The sequence below is a fragment of the Acomys minous genome (assembly GCF_964271855.1).
Source record: "Acomys minous genome assembly, chromosome: 3".
Lineage (NCBI taxonomy): Eukaryota > Metazoa > Chordata > Mammalia > Rodentia > Muridae > Acomys > Acomys minous.
In genome coordinates this window covers 81700195-81707886 of record NC_140485.1, presented here as the reverse complement: position 1 = coordinate 81707886, position 7692 = coordinate 81700195, and the positions used below count along the sequence as shown (strand labels likewise).

The window sequence follows — 7692 nt, the reverse complement described above, 5'->3', positions numbered from 1 at the left end:
TCTCTCTCTCTCTCTCTCTCTCTCTCTCTCTCTCTCTCAATATGTATATATGTATGTGGTGCTGGTCCATGACTTGCTGAGCATATACTCTGTTCTGAGTGGCCTCCGCTCACTTCTAATGATCACTTTCCTCTTCCTTTCCCTCCCAGGTCTGTTCCTTCTGCCAGTTACCATTGCTGCTCTGTCTGTGGACTGGCTGTGACAGAGGGTTAGAACAAACAGGTGCTTAGTGCCTCCTGGTGACTTTTCTGCCACAGGGAACAGATGCTCTTCATGAGGTGCTTATGGGAAACAGACTTCGAGCAGCTGCATTCCGGCTCTTCCCTCAGCTTCTGATGACGCTGCTCATCCAGACTCACCACATAATCAGCCTCACCATGTCTGCTGTCCACATCCCAAGTGGCCTGTATGCAGAGCAGGAGATTCCAACAGAGGTAACGCAGATGTGGTATTGCCCACTGTGATTTCATTGGCCTGAACACTTACAGGGTCCAGGGCACTGTGCTAGACACAAGCTAAGATGTGGTCCTAACTGTGAGTGGACATAGCGCCACAGTCCTCCAGGATTCACTCTGGCTTTCACTTGCTGCCTGTAATTTTTTAGGCAAGGTCTAACTGTGTTTCTGGAACACTCTCTCTGCGCATCAGCCTAACCCCAAACTCATAGTGAACCTCTTGCCTCTGCTCCCAAGTGCTGAGATAAAAATTAAGTACCATCATACTATAGTATCTACAAATTAACCAGAAAAAATAAAAAATCTTAACCCTGTCATGCCCTCCGGAATACATGAAGGAAGGTAAAAGCTTTGGAAGGCCCAACTCTGCCATAGTGCTGTCTGCTTGGGAACATCTCTGAGAGTCTTTGGTTCATCTGTTTTACAGTGCCCTGTTGGAAAGAAATCAACACTTTGCACATAAGGCCTTGTACTTGTTAGCGCCTTTGACTAACTGAGGGAATGTTGAACATAAGGGCACATCAGCATGCTTTCTAGTGGAGGTGAGAGTCCTGTAGGTACTGGAATCAGGGAGCCTGGAAAGTAAATGGACTCTGTTTTCTACCCTGTATTCAGTTTAGGGTCAGAATGGGGTGCATTCTAGGTTTGTAATTCATTTAGGCTGAAGCCTTTTGAAATGCTTTCCTCTCACTGTTGTCATCATTCCTTGTGACTCTGTGTTGTGCTGGACTCACAAACCATCCGGCTTCTGCCTCCCAGGTGCTCTGATTAAAGGCATGCCACGCCATTCCTGTCCTAATATCTGCACCATTTTGAGGCAAGGTCTCACAGCATTCCTTCCCTGGAACACTCTCTCTCTCTCTCTCTCTCTCTCTCTCTCTCTCTCTCTCTCTCTCTCTCTCTCTCTCTCTCTCCCCAGACCGTGCCTACCTCAAATTCATAGTGATCCTCCTGTCTCTGGCTCACACGTGCTCAGGTGCCATTGTCACTTCTGCTCACAGCCCCTCTTACCCACAATGACACTTGGTGGCCTGACTGTACTGACTATGAAGGCCTTGAAGCTACTAGCTCTCTCCAGCTCCCTCCAGTCTCAGAGCTGTTGGTCATGAGCATAGCTGCCCCACTGTCTCTGAGTTTATAAAGCCCTGGCCTGCAGCAGCATGGAAAGGTCCCCACCCTTGAGCAGAGCACAGCCATCATGCCACCTCACAGGTAGCTTTGCTGCTGCTCTGAGGACAGTGACTCACACACTTGCTCTCTTCTCTACCCCCCCTCTCTCCTCCCCCCTCCTGTCAATACACACAAAAAGGAACCCAAGTCTATTTTCACAACTTTCCTTCAGGGGAGGGAAAGGTCTCTCTCTCTCTCTCTCTCTCTCTCTCTCTCTCTCTCTCTCTCTCTCTCTCTCTCTCTCCTTGTTTTCTTGGTCTATTTTGTTTCTCATAGCACTTTTCTCCCCGTGTGCCTCCTCACTTAGTAGAGCAATACAGGAAGAAGGTAGTCAGGTGACACTTTTGTTGTAACTTTGGCCCTGAAGTGATCCGTTCCTGTGTATGGGCAAGGACCCAGCGGATCTATGTTTCAAAATGTCTCCCTTGTGGTGCAACCCGTGGGACCTTGAAAAGCATTGGCAAGAGACTGGATGCCAGCACCCTTGACACCTCACTCTTCCAGGAGCAGGGCCAATGCTCGCCCTTCCCAATGGTCTGGTTTCTCTCTGAGTTGCCAGAGGTGGCAGAAGGAAAAGGCTCAAAGAGTCACTGCTCACAGTAGCAGAGTAAGTCTCTCTTAAAATCCAACAGTTCACAGAGAGGAGGCCCTGACCACCCTGCCAGAGGTGTCAGCTGGCTCCAGCTTTCAACCCGAGTCAATTAGGCCCTACTGTCTATGGCAGAGCCTCAGCCTAGGTCGGAAGCTGTGACCTCCTCCCAGCCTAGCATCACAAATCCCTTTCACTCACTCTCCATCTCAAGTACATCAATATGCTGCAGGACTGCTGAGACAACGAGTAGGGCCTGACTACTTCTCCAGGTCTCTGTGGAATAGCTACTTTGAGAATAAAGCCAGGGAACATCCTAGTAAGGGTCCTGCAGAAGTGCAACCTTATTCCATTATCCATGGCTTGGATGGTATAGACATGTGACTCCTGCATGTTAATGTGCACACACAGACACACACACACACAAACACACACACAAAGGAAATTTTTTTTTCTTTACAGGTCATTAAGCCAGGTGCAGTGCCACATGCCTGTAATCTCAACACCTGGGGAGAGAGAGGCAGGCAGATCTCTGAGTTTGAGGCCAGGCTAGTCTACAAAGCAAGTCCAAGACAGACAAGGCTGAACAAGGAAACCCTGTCTCAAAGAAAAGAAAGAAAAGAAGGAAAGAAGGAAGAAAAAAGAGAGAGAGAAGTGACATCATTAAAAGAAAAAGTAAGCCTAGATGCAGAGGTGCACTGTGGCTTCTCCACCTACCTGGTACTACGGCGGACTCCATCGTTCCTTTAGCTCCTTGCCAGGATTTTCTGTTGGCTAGGCGCTCCCGCTTTAATACTGTCACACAACAAAATAACCCCCCTAGCCCTCTCAGGAAGCCTCTCCTCAAGGTTTTACAGATTCGTTTTCTGAAGGGAACTCCTGGTACAGTCTGGTGCTGGTCACTGAGATCTCCCTGGGGTGTATGTGGAGAAGATGGCTCTTTTTGTACCCCCTCATCCTGGGCCTCCTCACAGAAGACTGACAATGATTTTTCTTTTGAGGTTGCTGTTCTCTGTTCCAGCTAGTGTCACTTTATGGGGCTGTCCACTGAGGTCTTCCTGAGCTGAGGCTTATGGGAGAGACGAGCTAATTTTTTCAGGGGCTATTTTGATTATCTAACACTGTTTTCCAGCACAGGGACATGATGAGATAAAACACTGTGAGGACACCTTGTTCTCTGAAGTTCTACAACAAGACATGACCACATCCAAAGAGGACTGGCTGGAGTACCTTTCAAGAAATTTTGAGGATATGATGGCCCGTGTTACATTATACAGGTCACTGAAATGTCATGAGGTGCCGCTCATGACAGAGTCCTCTTGGACACTTACAAGACGGATTGGGAGAACAGGAGTTTCACTCATGTTCAAGAAGTTGAGGATGGGAGGCATATTGTTCCTCCTGCTACAGTTTCTGTCATTCTCAGGAGTGGGTAAGACGAATGTTGTTAGGGAAGGGACACTAGATGTCCACTTCAATGTTGTCTCTTTAAGGTTAGACTTCACTTTTTTTATAAAGTGGCCGCCACAGGGTGACTGTTGCCTAAGCATGAGGTAGGTGGCCATCACCTCATCAAAATTTTTCTCCTAGAGAGATTCCTTTATCTCACGTGGCTTGTACCCTAGGGTGCCCATCGTGACCATTACATTGGGGTCTGGATGGCTGTCAGCATTGTGGTCTTTAAAGGAAGTGGGAGGACCTTCACCACCATGCTTCAACCATGGGAAGTTCAGGATGGCACCTATTCTTGGCCTCTGTCCAGGGTCCACTGTTAACAAGTTAGCAATCACCTCCCAAAGCTCTGGTGACAAGTTGAATTTCCTGGAGTATGTTCCTAACATTCCTTTTTATTATGCCTGTGTATGGCCGTAGAAAGGCAGGTACCCTGTAGACATGAGGTATAACAGAATGCCCAAGCTCCAGATGTCAATGGAGAAAGCATCATAGGCTTCACCTTTAAAGGATTCAGGGGCACAATAAGGGAGGGGCCCACAATGGTCCTTCAGCCTCTGTCCCATTTTAACCTTGGCACTGAACCTGAAATCGCAAAAGTTTATGCTTCCTTTGCCGTCCACTAATATATTCGCATGTTTTATATCCTGGTGGGCAATTCCTCTCCGATGACAATAATTAATTGCAAACAGCACCAGTGTAAAAAGTCTACAGGACTCCTCCTCTGGTAGGTAACCAAATTCTAGGATCTTGTCCAGCAGCTCTCCTTTTTATAAAAGATATCAATGGGTAGTATTGCCTCAGGGTATGGCTAATAGTCCCACCATTTGTCAGAATTATGTGGCACCTGCCATAGAGCCTGTCAGGGTGTGTTTGCCTGTCATATATATTATTCATTATATGGATGATATTTTGCTGGCTGCCCAGACAAAGGGGAAGGAATTATCTGACTTAGCTGACTTGCAGGAGATGCTGAAACAGGCTAATTTACAGATCTCACCTGTAAAAATTCAAAAGCAATTTCCTTATCAATATGTAGGTCATCTGTTGTTGCAGAATGGTTTTAAACCTCAAAAGGTTACTTTAATGTTGCATTCCTTTTGACTCTCAATGACTTTCAGAAGCTTCAGGGAGATATTAATTGGATTTGTCCCAGTTTAGGAATTACTCCTGGACAGTTAAAACCTTTGTTTGATATTTTGCAAGGAGATCCTGACCCTACTTCTGCCCGACATTTAACACTGGGTGGGGTGGGGGTCGTACTTGCATTGAACTTCTGCAAAAGGCCCTATCTCAGGTCCATGTTAACTATATAGATTATAATGGAGTTTTTTGGCAGATGGGGGCCTGTCTTGTGGGTACCCTCCAAGCCTTTGCCTGCTAAAGTGGTGATTTCTTATCCCCAAGCTGTAATAGCTCTTTTATTTAGGGCCCAGAAATCTAGCCTGCATAGTTTTGGAAAGGAGCCTGATCTAGTCGTATCCCCTTTTTCTTCAGCCCAAGTAACTTGGCTTCAAAATAATAATAATGATGATGATGGACAATTTTTATGTCTTCTACCCTCAGGATATTTGGCAATCATTATCCTCCAAATAAGTTAGTTGAATTTTTAAAATGCACCCTCTTGTTTTTCCCAAAATTATACAGAAGCAGCCTATTCCTCATGCCAGGGTGGCCTTTACTGATGGGACCTCTAAAGGTATCACGGCAGTCTTTTCCTAGGGAGTAGTCAAATGAATTATGGTCTCCACTCTTTCTGCTCAGGAGGCAGAATTGCAGGCTGTTCCTTTGGCTCTACAGCTATTTACTAATACTTCCATAAACATTTATTCTGATAGTAAATATGTAACTCAAATTCTCCCTTCCCTGGAGACATCTGCCTACATAGCTCCCATTTCTTCGGTACATGGTCGTCTTTCACAGATTCAGCGATTAATTTGGTGGAGATAGGGTCCTCTTTGTTTTGGACACTTAAGAGCACACACATCCCTGCCTGGATCCTTGAGTGAAAGAAACAGGATGGTGGATGTCCTTACTCAAGAGCCCATAGCTCTGACAGTCATCACAGGGGTGGATAAAGCTCAGCAATTACACCATAAATTCCACCACAACGCCAGGCCTTACGTTATCACACTGGCGTTACCAAAGATCAAGCCACCCAGATAGTTACAGCTTGTCCATCTTTGCATTGGTAGAATGTTCGCATCACACCATTAAGGTTTACCTTGCTAAAATAAAGAAGGGGGAGTATGGAGGAAACTCCTCCTCGCATTCTCAATTAGCTTATATTTTGTATATTCTTAATTTTTTGTCTGTACATGATTCAGGCTTATCTGCTGCAGATAGACATTGTAGACCTCCCAAGACACATAAAGGACTGGTGAAATGGAAATAGCTTTGCACTGGTCCGGACCCCATACTGGTGTATGCCCTAGGGTCTGCTTGTGTCTTTCTACAGGACAATGAAGTACCAATCTGGGTTCCTGGGTGCTACATGTGTTCTGTTGTTCCACAAGAGTCAGCCTAGCTTACAGGAGACCATTTGGGCTCTGATGAAGATCCCCCCTCATCCTGTTGCCAGTAGGTCTGAGAAGACCAGTATGGCTGTATTTGACTAATCGCAGCCTGGGCAGGGCTGCTATGCCTCAGGATCTGGAAAGGAGTAACATTACAGATATATTTCATTTAAAATATCATTGTAAGTTCAGCTATCTGTTCTGTAGCATCTTTCCTTTTTGTTCTTACTAATGACTCCCTTGAGGGGAAGACTTTAAATTGTTCCCTGCAGGTTTGCCATCTAAGAAGTTGCTGGAACGGTGAGAAGACTGTAGTGGTGGCATGGACACCTGGAGAGGTTCCCTTTCCTGTGGCCCATGATGGCTGGCAAGGCCTGGTGATCTATCATAAAAGGAGAGATTTCAGAAATACTGCCACTGTTATTGTCACCATTGCTGTAGCAGCTACTGCCGCCACTGCTGCGGGCATTGCCGTTTCTCAGACTATTACTACTGGGCACAAGAAAGATACACTCTCAGGAGAGGTGGCCAGTGCGTTAGTTACTCAGAATTCCCTCAATTCTATGATACAACTGGCTATCTAAAATCTTAATCAGTGAACAGCCTTACTACAGGAGACTAGAGTTCCACCCATTACGGGGCATGCCTTCATACAGCGCCTACAGATGTGGGAAGCTTGCTAAAAGGCTGAAGTGATGCTGTCGCGCTAGGCATCCTGCTATGGGGCTTAGGAGGTTTTCTGTTCTGGAGTCTCTGCCGCACGAGGAAACAACAGGCATTCAACAGTTCCATGCACAACAGGTCCTCGTGCCTTTGTCAGGGGACAACCCCACTGCCCTGGCTTGGCTGAGCCTTGATAAATGAGTATCCAATGACGGATAAGACCATGGAGGTACCTATCCACCTAAGACAGGAGGGTTTTGAAGTACAAAGCCTTTCCAATGACGGGTAAGACAGGAAGCCAATGTCCTGGCAACCTAAGACAGGAGCTCATTTGTATTTTATATAAAGGGGGGACCTGTAGGAACCAGGCCCGACTGGGCTGCCTGCCTGTCATGCTGTTTCATGTCCTGTTTCTAGCAGCTTCTGTGTCTGTTTATGTTGGTTAGCTAGTCATGTTTACTGCTCTGAGAACACACCCCTCCCCTCCTTGGGACTTTTCCTCCTGTGTGCAATCACCTGCAAGTGGCATGCTTGTTTTGCTGCCTATAAAAAGGCTCTTTGAACACTGAATAAAGATTGCTGCTGCTGCTGCCACTGCTGCTGCTCTCTTAGCACAAAGTGCTACTGTGTGTATATATGTGTGTGAGTTAAATCAGCAGTCCCTCGCCCTTGACTCTGTACCTTGGTGGCGTGGGAGCTACACTATCTCTCTCTTACTTCTTTTTTTTTTTTGTAAATTTGCAAATAAATTAGCAGACTCAGAGCCATCAACCTTCTGTGGCTAATAAGCCTAAGTTTACACCAAGTTATTGGAGAGCTCTGCAAAGAGGCCTACCTATAGATCAAA

General features: G+C 46.3%; 1 protein-coding gene across 2 annotated transcripts in view; it reads right to left on the bottom strand.

Annotated features, from left to right (window-relative positions):
- Window positions 1-2680: 2680 nt before the first annotated feature.
- Window positions 2681-7692, bottom strand: part of LOC311593237 (cilia- and flagella-associated protein 337-like) — a 62589-nt gene continuing 57577 nt past the window's right edge. Inside the window, exon 3 of one of the 2 annotated variants that reach the window (XR_014777621.1) lies at window positions 2681-2811. The gene's annotated coding sequence lies outside the window, so the exon portion shown is untranslated. Of the gene's footprint in view, window positions 2812-4325; window positions 4667-7692 lie in introns of those variants that run through there. The other variant, XR_014777622.1, reaches the window with a different exon arrangement.